This window comes from Bos mutus, chromosome 1 (assembly GCF_027580195.1).
Source record: "Bos mutus isolate GX-2022 chromosome 1, NWIPB_WYAK_1.1, whole genome shotgun sequence".
Classification (NCBI taxonomy): Eukaryota; Metazoa; Chordata; class Mammalia; order Artiodactyla; family Bovidae; genus Bos; species Bos mutus.
The window spans coordinates 95,905,879-95,919,783 of record NC_091617.1 but is presented as its reverse complement, the minus strand read 5'-3'; positions in this window follow the sequence as shown (position 1 = coordinate 95,919,783).

Below are 13,905 nucleotides of genomic sequence, written 5' to 3'. Positions count from 1 at the left end.
CTGAATTTTGTCAAAAGTTTTTTTTTTGTATCAGTGGAGATGATAATGTAGTTTTCCCCTTCATTTTATTCCTATGATATAGTACATTGCTTGGTTTTCATAAATTGAACTGTCTTTTGCATTTTAAGAATAAATCTCACTTGTTCATGGTGTATAATCATTTTAATGTGTTGTTATTTATGTATTTGAAATAATTTGATATACAGCATTCTATAAATTTAAGGTGCACAACAAGTTCATTTCATACATTTATATGTAGCCTAATATTCTTCTTTAGGCTATATATAACCTAAAATTATTCTGGAGATGGGAGTATCAGACCACTTTACCTTCCCCCATGAGAAATCTGTGTGCAGGTCAAGAAGCAACAGTTAGAATCAGAAATGGCACAATACACTGGTTCCAAATTGGGAAGGGAATACATCAAGGTTGTATATTGTGATCCTACTTATTTAATTTATATTCAGAGGACAACATGAGAAATGCCAGGCTGAATGAAGCATAACTGGAATCAAGATTGCAGAGAGAAATAATAATCTCAGATATGCAGATAATACCACCCTTACGGCAGAAAGCGAAGAGGAACTACAGAACCTCTTGATGAAAGTGAAAGAGGAGAGTGAAAAAGCTGGCTTAAAACTCAACATTCAAATAACGAAGATCATGGCATCTGGTCCCGTCACTTCATGGCAAATAGATGGGGAAGCAATGGAAACAGTGACAGACTATTATCTTGGGCTCCAAAATCACTTCAGATGGTGACTGCAGCCATGAAAATAAAAGATGCTTGCTCCTTGGAAGAAAAGCTATGACCAATCTAGACAGCATATTAAAAAGCAGAGACATTACTTTGTCAACAAAGGTCCGTCTAGTCAAAGCTGTGGTTTTTCCAGTAGTCATGTATGGATGTGAGAGTTGGACCATAAAGCTGAGTGCTGAAGAATTGATGCTTTTGAACTGTGGTGTTGGAGAAGACTCCTGAGAGTCCTTTAGACTGCAAGGATATCACACCAGTCAATTGTAAAGGAAATCAGTCCTGAATATTCATTGGAAGGACTGATGCTGAAGCTGAAGCTTGAATATCTTGGCCACCTGATGTGAAGAACTGACCCATTAGAAAAGATCCTTATGCTGGGAAAGATTGAAGGCAGGAGGAGAAGGGATGACAGAGGATGAGATGGTTGAATGGCATCACCGACTTGATGAACATGAATTTGAGCAAGCTCTAGGAGTTGGTGAGGGATAGGGAGGCCTGGCGTGCTGCAGTCCATGGGGTCACAAAGAGTTGGACACGACTGAGTGAGTGAACTGAATACGCTGAATTTGGTTTGTTAAATTCATGGATGTTAGTAGCAAGTCACAAGGGATACTGGCCTGTAGTTTTTTGTTGGTTATTTTGTAGTGTCTTTGTTGTTGCCTGCTTGCATGTTCAGTTGCTTCACTCCTGTCTGACTCTTTGCAACCTTATGGACTGTACGCTGCCAGGCTCCTCTGACCAGGGGATTCTCCAGGCAAGAATACTGGAGTGGGTTGCCATCCTCTCCTCCAGGGCATCTTAACCTAGGGATCAAACCTGCGTCTCCTGCTGCATGTGGATTCTTTACCTCTGAGCCACCAGGGAAGCCCCATCTTTGTAGTTGGTATTAAGTTAATCCTGCATCATAAAGTGACCTAGAAATTGTTCTCTCTGTTTTGATTTTTTTGGAAGAGTTTGAGAAGGATTGGTGTTAATTCTTCTTGCAATATTTGACAGAACTCACCAATGAAGCCATCTGGTCCTAGGCTTTGCTCTGTTGGGAGGTTTTGATTGCTGATTTAATCTCCTTAGTAGTTATAGGTTTTATCTGTCTCCTGTTTCTTCATGAGTCACTTTCAATAGTTCATTTGTTTCTAGGAATTTGTCAGTTTCATCTAGTTTATCTAATTTGATGGCATACAATTGTTCATAGCATCCTCAAAATCCTTTTATTTCTGTAAAATAGTTTAAAATGTTCCTATTTTCATTTCTGATTTTAGGAATTTGAGTCTTTATTTTCCCCTTAGTCAATATAGGTAAAGGTTTGTTAATTTTGTTGATCTTTTCAAAGAACCAACTTTTGATTTCTATTGATTTTCTTTTTATAGTTTTTATTTTATTTATTTCCACTCTAATCTATATTATTTCCTTCTACTAGTTTTGAGTTTAGTTTGTTTTTCTAGTTTCTCAGAGTTTGAGATCTTTTTTAATGGATGCTTTTGTAGCTATAAATTTCCATCTTAGAAAATAAAAATAGTTATAAACCAAAATTGCAATAATAATAATTGCAGAAAAAAGCAATAATTGCTTTTATATTTGTCCATGTATTCACCTTCACTGGAGATCTTTATTTCTTCTTAAGTTACTGTCCAGTGTACTGTCTACTGTATCCCTTTATTTCAATTTAAAGGATTCCCGTTAACATTTCTTGTAAGACTGGTCTAGTGGTAGTCGGTTTTTGTTTTTTTTGTGTGCATGTGCATTAGTAGTGTCTGACTCTTTACAACCCCATGGACTGTAGCCCTCCGGGCTCCTCTGTCCATGGGATTCTCCAGGCAAGAATATCTGGCAGTGTCTTAATTTCTCCTTCATTTTGGAAGGACAGTTTTGCCATATATAAATTTCTTGTTGAAAAGTTTTTCTTTTGGCATTTTACATCATTCCACTGACTTCTAGTCTTCAAGGTTTTGGCTGAGCCACCGTTAGTGATCTTACTGAGAATTCCTTATTCATGATGTCACGTTTCTGTAGCTGCTTTCAGGATTCTCCCTTTACCTATGTCTGTCAGCAGTTTGATTATAATGTGTCTTGGCATGGGAGTTTACCTTATGTGCAATACATTAAGCTTGTTAGATTTGTAGATTTTAAGTATTTTGTCATATCTGCACTGTTTTCAGGGATTATCTCTTCAAATAATCTGCTGTTTTCTCTCTTCTAGGACTCCCGTCATTTTTCAGAATTTGGTTTATTTTTAGAATTTGTATTCTTTTATTGATATTCTTATTTTGTTCATAAATTATTTTCCTGATTTCCTTTCTTTTTTGTCCACATTTTCCTTTAGCTTTTTGAGCATGTTGAATACCCTTGTTATAAAGTCTTTGTGTAACAAGTCCAATGTCTGGACTTTTATGAGGGTGGTTTCTGTCAGTTTGTTTGTTCTTTGTAAGGAATTATATATTGCTCATTTTTTGTATGCCTTATGATTTTCTGTTATACAAAATTAAGCCTTTGACAACTATAATGTGGTAACTGGAAATCAGATTTTCCCTCTTCCTGAAGGTGTTTTTTTTTTTTTTTTAAATTATTGCAGTAGTCTGTGATAGTCCACTTGCTTTGAGACTTTTCCACACTATTTTGCAAAGACTATTCCTGATTGTGTGTGCTCATGAAAGTGTCTGTTCCTTTAGCTCATGTTCAGCTAATGTTTTGAAAGAGTTCCTTGAATGCCAGGAGCTAAACAAACAAAACAATAACAAAACCTCATGAAACAGAAAAGCGGAAAAATACAAGATCTGACTACTTCTCTCAGCCTGCAGCTTGGCTCTATAAGATGCTCCTTCAGTACTTAGGTAGGCTTGCTCTGAACCTAGGAATCAGTCCAAAGTGAAAACTTAGGTACTCTTAAGACTTTCCTGGGTATGCATCTTGCTTGGGCTTTCTAAATTCCCCATCTTATAGATAGCTGTTTTTGAATGTTCTAATTTCCCAGAGAATCTCATCCTAACTTACCCTCTAGTTCTTAGACAGTCTGTTGGTTGTTTACACCTGTAATATTTTGTCCCAGGCATCTGAGTCTGTAGTTCACCTTGCATCTTTTACAAGCAGTACCCACTGCTTTTTGCATCTGAGTTCCAAGTTAGGCAAATTGAAGATGAGACTCTTGTGTTGGTAGTACAAAGATTCCCCAGAGAGGTCAGATCAGATGTACATGATGGTTTTAAATAAGGTCTGCTCTGCTCCCTTGTTCAAGGGAGGAACTGGCAATGGGGCTGCTGCTGCGCTGGGACAGAAAGGTGAAAAAAAGTTAAGTTGCTCAGTCGTGCCTGACTCTTTGCAACCCCACCGACAGTAGCCCACCGGGTTCCTCAGTCCATGGGGTTTTCCAGGCAAGAGTACTGGAGTGGGTTGCCATGCCCTTCTCCATGGGATCTTCCTGACCCAGGGTCGAACCTGGGTCTCCCGCATTGCAGGCAGATTTTTCTCTGATCTGAGCCATCAGGGAAGCCCGAGGAAGGTGAAAGTATGAATAAAAATGTCCCAAACTTTCCTGTCATTTTGAAGTTGGCTTTTCTTGACTGGGTGTTTGCTTGGTTGCTATTAACATTTGACTTTTCCAGAGCAACAACAAAGTTGGTCCTGACATTTTCTTGTCTTTCTCTTTCTCTCTCAAAGGGGCTTCCCTGGTGGCTCAGATGGTAAAGCGTCTGCCTGCAATGTGGGAGATCCAGGTTCAGTCCCTGGGTTGGGAAGATCCCCTGGAGAAGGAAATGGCAACCAACTCCAGTACTCTTGCCTGGAAAAGTCCATGGACTGAGGAGCCTGGTAGGCTACAGTCCATGGGGTTGCAAAGAGTCGGACACGATTGAGCGACTTCACTTTTCTTTCTCTCTCTTTGGATCTTTTTGTGGGAGAATGAGAGCTTGGAGTTTCCTAGTTGATCGTTTTTCTTGCTGCTGCTGCTGCTAAGTCGCTTCAGTCATGTCCGACTCTGTGTGACCCCATAGACGGCAGCCCACCAGGCTCCCCCGTCCCTGGGATTCTCCAGGCAAGAACACTGGAGTGGGTTGCCGTTTCCTTCTCCAGTGCATGAAAGGGAAAAGTGAAAGTGAAGTCGCTCAGTCATGTCCGACTCTTAGCAACCCCATGGACTGCAGCCTTCCAAGGCTCCTCCATCCGTGGGATTTTCCAGGCAAGAGTACTGGAGTGGGGTGCCATTGCCTTCTCCAGATGGTTTTTCTTACCACTCATCTATTTAGCCACAGTCTTTTTATAACTTGATCTTGCAAGTGATACCCCATCACTTCTGTCATGTGCTGTTCATACAGACTCACCCTGGAACAATGTGGGGCGAACTATGCAAGGGTGCGAATCCTAGGAGGTGGGGATCACTGGGCATCATCTTGGAGGTTGCTTACCACAGGCTAGGACCAGAACTTTTCTCCAAAGTGATTTGGGTTGAGGCCGCAGTGCTTTAGACATTCAAATTAGAACTTTGGTTTGGAAAGCTTTAAGAGAAGGTGTTTAACTCAGATGAAAATGACTACTGTTTGCCTGGCCTGACACTGATACTCTGCTAGATATTGGACTTCCTAGAATGAGTCAGGTACAACTTTGGCCTTTGAGGAACTCCCAGACAGGTGGATAGCAGAATGACTCAGTCCTATACAGAGGGCTAGGGAAACATGAGGAAGAGACTTCACTCAACCTGGGGTGAGGAACGTTCCAGTTCCAAATGACCCCTGGACAGAACTTAGAAGTGAGCTGGAGAGAGAGGGAGCTGTGGCTGTGTTGGAAAGCATTCTAGGTAGAAGGAACTATGTGAGGATAGGTTGGAGGCTAGTAATGAATGCCATATTAAGAAAGTGAAAGAAAGTGTTAGTTGCTCAGTTGTGTCCGACTCTGTGACCCCATGGACTATAGCCTGCCAGGCTCCTCTCTCCATGGAATTCTCCAGGCAAGAATACTGGAGTGGGTTGCCATTCCCTTCCCCAGGAGATCTTCCCGATCCAGGGATTGAACATAGGTCTCCTGCATTGCAGGCAGATTCTTTACTGTCTGAGCCACCAGGGAAGCAGAGAATTCAGTAATGAATGCAATATTATACTTTCTGAGAAACAACTCACACAGTTAAATTAGAAACCAGATGGATAAAATATGGATAATTTAAGTTTTGTTGAAAGCATGCACAAGGTATTATGGGAACTGTTCAGAACTTCATCGAAAGAGGTAGGATAGTCATGTCACAGGAGGTTCTTATGCTAATTTTGGGTGACTGAAAAGTAGCTGGGTGGAGAGGTCACTTCTTGCAGAATGAAGGGCAGGTATGAAGCATAAGGGATGAGACTGTGATGTTTCTCTACGAGGTGTGGATGTTACTTGGGGTAGGGGGCTATACAGTGGAGGGAAGCGGGTATTGAGGGGGTTGTGTCATAAAAGGCCTGTGTGATCCTGTATCCTCAAGGGCTTGAATTATGTTCCAAAGAGGACTGCCAGTGAGGTAGTAACATAATCATCACATAGTGTACAGGGACATGAGCATTCTTTATATACCCTTATAATAATGAATATTTTTAAAATTTGAAAATATTTAATTAATTTATTTATTGGCTGTGCCATATGGCTTGTGGGATCTTAGTTCCCAGACCAAGGATCAAACCCTCGCCCTGTGCAGTGGAAGCATGGAGTCCTAACCACTGGACCACCAGGGAATTCCCCCAAAATATTTTAAAATAAAAAATTAAACATTTTTTTCTCATCATAAAATCAACTCATGTTCATTATGGAAAATTGGAAAATGCTTACACACAAAAGAGGAAAACCCATCAATATCACTACTCCAAGGAACTGCTTGTTAACATTTCAGTGTATATTTTCCAAATATAATTTAAAGATCAGTCTCTAACTGTACAGATATTTTGAAATTAAATTAGCAGTTTGCACTTTGAAATCAAACTGAGATAAGATATCATCTCGGAGAAGGCGATGGCACCCCACTCCAGTACTCTTGCTTGGAGAACCCCATGGACAGAGGAGCCTGTTGGGCTGCAGTCCATGGGGTTGTGAAGAGTTGGACACGACTGAGCGACTTCACTTTCACTTTTCACTTTCATGCATTGGAGAAGGAGGTAGCAACCCACTCCAGTGTTCTTGCCTGGAGAATCCCAGGGACGGGGGAGCCTGGTGGGCTGCTGTCTATGGGGTCGCACAGAGTTGGACACGACTGAAGTGACTTAGCAGCAGCAGCAGCAGCAAGATATCATCTACTTCTTAGTTGAACACCTAATTGAAATGTAAATTGAAAGAGTTAATTGAACACTTTTGTAATAATTTTTAAAAACTTTTTAATTTTGTACTGGGGTATAGCCAGTTAACAATGTTGTGATAGTTTCAGGTGAACAGCTAAGGGAATCAGCCATACACGAACATGTATCCTTTCTCCCCCAAACTCCCCTCCCATCTAGGCTGCCACATAATACTTTTTTTTAGATAGACTGTTAGAAGCTGATCAAAGAATATACATATTTTATTGTATTTGCTATATATTGCTGAATTACCTTTGAAAAGAGATTTGTCAGTTGTGTTATTGGCATTTTTTGATGTTCATTCTTTGAATTCGTTATTTTTACTGAATCATTTTAAATAGCATTAATGAGAGACTGTGAGAGCCCTCCAGTGGCCAAGCTAATTCCTGTAAAAATATTGTCAGTGGATTAAAAAGGAATTGAATTTAGTTGTTAAATCTTAATGGTAGAAATCAGAGAGTGCCTAGAAATAGCTGATAAAAAAGGGCTTATCCTGTAGTCAGAGAAGAGATGCCATTGGCTTTCCTTTCAAATTCTTGCTCATCTGCTGTTAGACTATGAAATGTTTTGAATTTCGCAGCTGTGTAAAATGAAGGTTAAGATCGTGTTAATTTCAAACAGGTTTACAATCAACTGATTAACTATTTTTGGTGTAAAAGCTAATACATACTGAGTACTTACTATGTATTAGGCAATGCTCCAAGCACTTTACATGTAGCAATGCATTCTCCATGGCTATTATGAAATAATTACTATTCTTAATACCATTTTACTGACAGGAAATGGAATTTGAGTTTCTAAACACCAGTGCCCTTAACTTCCCTGGTCGAATGCCTCCCTGGGAACTTGGTGTCCAAGAATGTTCTCATTCAGGATCGTTTCATAAAATAGAATCTTTATTTATGTAAGAAACAACAAAAACCATTGGTGTGATTGAAACATAAGCTTCTCTTCTAGCCATTTAAAAAAATTGAAATAGTATAATATTGATGCTTCCCCAGTAGCTCAGCAGGTACAGAATCTGCCTGGAATGCAGGAGATGCGGGAGAAGCAGATTTGATCCCTGGGTCTGGAAGATGCCCTGGAGGAGGAAATGGCATCCCACTCCTGTATTCTTGCTGGGAAAATCCCATAGACAGAGGAGCCGGGTGGACTACAGTCCATGGGGGTCGCAGATGGCGGCATAGACCAAAATAGGCCTTCACTCTGCCTCCTGCCCTTTCCCTAGAACAGCTATAATCCGCACCTGATTTCTTCTGTGCTGTGTTTTTGGAGTCCCATCTGCTATAGACTGTGTATTTGTGTCCTGCCAACATTCATATGAGGAAACCTAATCTTCAATGTGATGATGTTTGGAATTGGTGTCTTTGGAAGGTGAATAAGTCATGAGGAGGGAGCCCTCATTAATGGGATTGGTGCCTTTATAAAAGAGACCCCCAGAGAGCTCCTTTGTTCCTTCCACCATGAGAAGACATGGTGAGAAGACTGCTGTCTATGAACGAGGAGCAGGACTCTTCAGCAGACACAGAATCTACCAGCTGGTGCCGTGATCTTAGAGTTCCATCTCCAGAACTGTGAGAAAGGAGTTTCTGCTGTCTATGGTATTCTGTCATAGCAGCCCGAACAGAGTAGGACAGCATCCCAGTGAAACCTGGAGACTTGCAAATTCAATCTCTTTGGCAGGATCCTTCAGTTCACCTGGGAAGTAGGGGCTTCCCAGGTGGCGCTAGTGGTAAAGAATACGCCTGCCAATGCAGGAGACATAAGAGACTTGGGTTCGATCCCTGGGTTGGGAAAATCCCCTGAAGGAGGGCATGGCAACCCACTCCAGTATTCTTGCTTGGAGAATTCCATGGACAGAGGAGCTTGGCGGGCTATGACCCGTAGGGTCACAAAGGGTCTGACACGACTGAAGCTACTTAGCATGCACATATGCACTTCAGTTCACTAGCATCCAACACATATTTATTGAGCACCTTAATGCTTGCCAGGCACCGTGCCAGACCCAGATTTCAGTGACCAACCAACCAGACAAAACCCCCTGACTCCCAGGGCATTTAATTTTTTTTTTAAGGGGCGGGTAAGAAAAGATTTGTTTTATGTTTTTTTATATTTATTTTTATTGATGTATTTATTTTATTCTTTACTGCTTTATAACATTCTGTAAGCTGCATGTGTACAACATTATATTTCTAATTCTGTATACCACAACATGCTCCCTGCTGCAAGCCCATTCCTTTGAAAACTTTGCTTTTAATGTGGGCTTTTGATGCCTTGCCAGTATGATACACACTTGTGCTCTAACTGAATTACACTGTCTGATTAACTCTTTTTAGGTATAAATGGTAGAAGAACAGTTAACCAAGCTGCTTCTTTTGTTCAGTTTCTTGCCATTATTACACAGTTGACACCCTTTACTCATTTTGCCTTGTTTCTGCCCCTTCTCCTCTGATAGTCACTACTCTGTTCTCTGTATCTACATGTTTGTTTTTGTTTGGTTTACTCATTTATTTTTCTTGCTCTACATATGAATGAAATAATACAGTATTTGTCTTTCTCTGACTTATTTCACTTAGCATTAATACCCTCAAGATCCATTCATGTTATCACAAATGGCAAGATTTTACCTTCTTTAAGGGTGAGTAGTATTTCACTGTAATATACCACATCTTTTCCCATTCATCTATTCATGGACACTCAGGTTGTTTCTATATCTTCACTATTGTAAATGGCATTTAATTTTTAAAACTTATGTTTAATACATTAGTTTACACTTGGATTTGCCCTACAATATTTCTAAAAATGCATGTATGTGGAATTTTTGCCTTACCAAATAGAAAAATCCACAAGAGAAATTTCTCCTTTTAAAAAGGGATCTTATTAAAAGTACTTTATTTTTAAATGAATAATCTCACCTAAGTAATTTCATATATGTTTTATGTTTTCATGTTTGGTTTCCTAAAGAGATACCTCTTAATATATGAGTAGAACTTTCTCAAGCAAATGTACATTGCATTTGGATCGAATGATCACACATTTGGAATTTGTGGTTAATATGTTTGCCTATGAGTCAGGCTCCTATTTACACAGAAAATGTTTTCACCAGCTATGCAGTGATAAAAAATAACCACTAGTAGGCGCTGCGAGCCCATTCCTTTGAAAGCTTTGCTTTTGATGCCTGTCAGCAAATAATTTGCCAATATGATATGCATTTGTGCTCTAACTGAATCACACTGAGTTTGATTAACTATTTTTAGGTATAAAATAGTACCTATTCTAATGGTAGAATAACAGTTAACCAGAGCTCCATCCTTTGTTCAGTACACATCTGGGGTTTAGGACACTGACCATTTCTCTAATCCTCCCCTTTAAGTATCTTTAAATAAGAATAAGGTTGAAAAAAGTATGCTCAAACCATAGGAAAGACCATTTCTCATAATGGAAAGAATGTTGGACTTAGGGACAGAAGACCTGAATAAGATTTCAGGTGTACCTTGTTATTAATAGCTCTGCTATATACTAGAGAAATGTGAAGAGATGGGAAAATTTTCTTAGAGAAAATTAGCTGGAAAAACCTCTGTCCAGTAGGTCTGGGGATTCATTGTTCTCACTCATCTGCTGTGATTGGACTCTGAGAGACTGTTTCTCACAACTAAAAGGATACTTGGAACAGTGGTAGACCTAGAATGTCGGTTTATTAAGTTACACTATGTAGGAAGTCAGATTCTAATTATGAGGAGGGCTTGGGGGAGCAGAGTCACAACCAAAGAATGCAGATGACTTTGGGAAAAGTCCCTTGGCTAAGACAGCTTGAGGGACTTTCCCACGTTACAGAGAGCCTTGCCAAAGGGATGACATCCTTGGATTCTGCGGTCACCATACCATCTGCATCTCCTGTGGATAGCAAAGGGTTCTCATGGTCTCTCTCTGCGTCTTGGCTCCCAGTTTTCTGTGATTGCAGGGCTGCCCAACTTCCTTTCCAAGGAACACACTCTCTTATTGGCAGCTAATTCCTCCAAACAGGGTATTCTTTGCTGGCCTCCCTTGAGCAGCCTTCTCTCCATCTGTGCTGTGATCGTTTAGACACAGATAAAATCTCAGGATTGTATCTTCCATTAGTACAAAATGATAATAATAACCTAATTATTTAAGTTTTAGTCTTTATCAAAGGTAACTCATTTCCAGTTAACCCATATTGCCTGTGAATAATACTAACTGCTAAGTCGCTTCAGTCGTGTCCGACTCTGTGCAACCCCATAGACGGCGGCCCACCAGGCTCCCCCATCCCTGGGATTCTCCAGGCAAGAATACTGGAGTGGGTTGCCATTGCCTTCTCCAGTGCATGAAAGTGAAAAGTGAAAGTGAAGTCGCTCAGTCGTGTCCGACTCTTCGTGACCCCATGGTCTGCAGCCTACCAGGCTCCTCCGTCCATGGGATTTTCCAGGCAAGAGTACTGGAGTGGGGTGCCATTGCCTTCTCCAGAATAATACTAACAGTAGCTGACATTTCTGAGAACCCATCCGTGCTGGGTACTGTGCTTTGCACAATTGTTAAAGGTATCTCAGTCCACGCAATAACCCTGTGGGGACATCTGCTAGTCTTACTTTAAAAGATGAATCACATAGGCTAATGGACAGCCCAAGTGATAAAATCAGACTATGAACTCAAGAAATTCCATTCCAAGATCTTAACTTCACAACTTTTTTTACCAGTTAGTGCCTAAGTTCTGAAATCTGGCTTTACAAAGCCTCTGTGTGTGTTTGTATGTGTGTTTGTGAGTGACCTGTGGGAAATCTGGGCATTGTTGAATTATGATTGGTTTAATTTTTATCATTAGAATGTCAAATGCTCATGCCAAATGCATGAGATCAGATTTCATAATTGCTTTTTCAATGAATGATGTTGCTAGGGTTTTATATTTTATATTGTACTTCATACAAAAGCTCTTTTTTATGTTATAAGGAAATACCTGAAAGCATCCAGGTCAATAAACCCTGGTGATGACAAGGCCCCAGACACAATGACTCATTCCAAAAAAAAGGGCATAGTCCTATAATATAGTAGTTTCCACAAATCAAACTATGAATTCAAGAACACATGAGAGTACCAAAGCAAGAGTTCTGAATTTTATGTAGATAAGAATTCTATATACAAGAGCATATGCAGCATATACAATAGCAGCCCAGGTTCCCTAAGGCCTTTTTTTGTATCAGTTCAGTTAGTTCAGTCGCTCAGTTGTGTCCGACTCTTTGCGACCCCATGAATTGCAGCACGCCAGGCCTCCCTGTCCATCACCAACTCCCGGAGTTCACTCAGACTCACGTCCATCGAGTCAGTGATGCCATCCAGCCACCTCATCCTCTGTCGTCCCCTTCTCCTCCTGCCCCCAATCCCTCCCAGCATCAGAGTCTTTTCCAATGAGTCAACTCTTGGCATGAGGTGGCCAAAGTACTGGAGTTTCAGCTTTAGTATCATTCCTTCCAAAGAAATCCCAGGGCTGATCTCCTTCAGAATGGACTGGTTGGATCTCCTTGCAGTCCAAGGGACTCTCAAGAGTCTTCTCCAACACCACAGTTCAAAAGCATCAATTCTTCGGCGCTCAGCCTTCTTCACAGTCCAACTCTCACATCCATACATGACCACAGGAAAAACCATAGCCTTGACTAGACAAACCTTTTTTGGCAAAGTAATGTCTCTGCTTTTGAATATGCTATCTAGGTTGGACATGACTTTCCTTCCAAGGAGTAAGTGTCTTTTAATTTCATGGCTGCAGTCACCATCTGCAGTGATTTTGGAGCCCCCAAAAATAAATATTTTGTATCAGACATTGTTTAAAGCTTTAAACATGTAATCATTATGATTACATGATGATTAACTCACATAATCATCAAGGAACCTATGTATTAGGCGCTATCTTAATCCCCTTTTTATGAATGAGAAAACTGAGGCCCAGAGAAGTAAAGTAACTTGAATTCACAGCTAGTAAAGAGTGGAGACAGGATTCGAGACCAGGCAGCCTGACCTGCATTCTTAACCACCTTGCTCTCTTGGGTGATTATTGCAGCTCTTGCACTTGACACTCTGGCATCTATTACAGAGGCTTTTCTGTCTGTGCACTTGATTTCTTTGGGGTCTCCTTGAGGCAAGTCTTCTCTAGGAAACACAGTGATTTACCCTGACATCCAGCAGAGATAGGGGGAAGCTTAGTACTTGTGGCTTACGATCCATATCTTAGAGTGTTGAGTAGGCAGTTTTGTGTTTCTTGAAATCCTTCTTATCTTTAAATCTCATGCTTGTTGATAGAGGTATACAAGAAGTCAAATGTATGAAAGAGAGTTAAAACTGTTTAATGTAAATATAGCCCAAGGAGGACTTCTCTACATGATAGAAAAGTACATATAATAGGTCTCCTCGAATGCACGGTGAGAAGGTGGCTTGATGATGTTGATGGTGGGTGATGAAGGCGACGGTGATGATGGTGAGAAGGTGATGATGTAAATGGTGGGTGACCGTGATGATGTTGATGGTGTGGGTGATGGTGATGATGGTGGTGGTGGTGATGAAGGTGATGATGGTGGTGGTGGTGATGAAGGCAATGGTGATGATGTAAATGGTGGGTGATGAAGGTAACCGTGATGATGGTAGTGGTGATGAAGGTGATGGTGATGGTGGTGGTGGAAGGTGATGGTGATGGTGGTGGTGGTGATGAAGGCGATGGTGATAATGATTATGATGATGATGATAGCTTACACTTGCAGAGCACTCGCTCTAGGCTAGGTAGTATTCTCAGTGGAGAACAGATATTAATTTATTTACATTGAGAAGGCACTGTCAGCCTAGCTTTTAAGGTAACAAATGAGACACTTG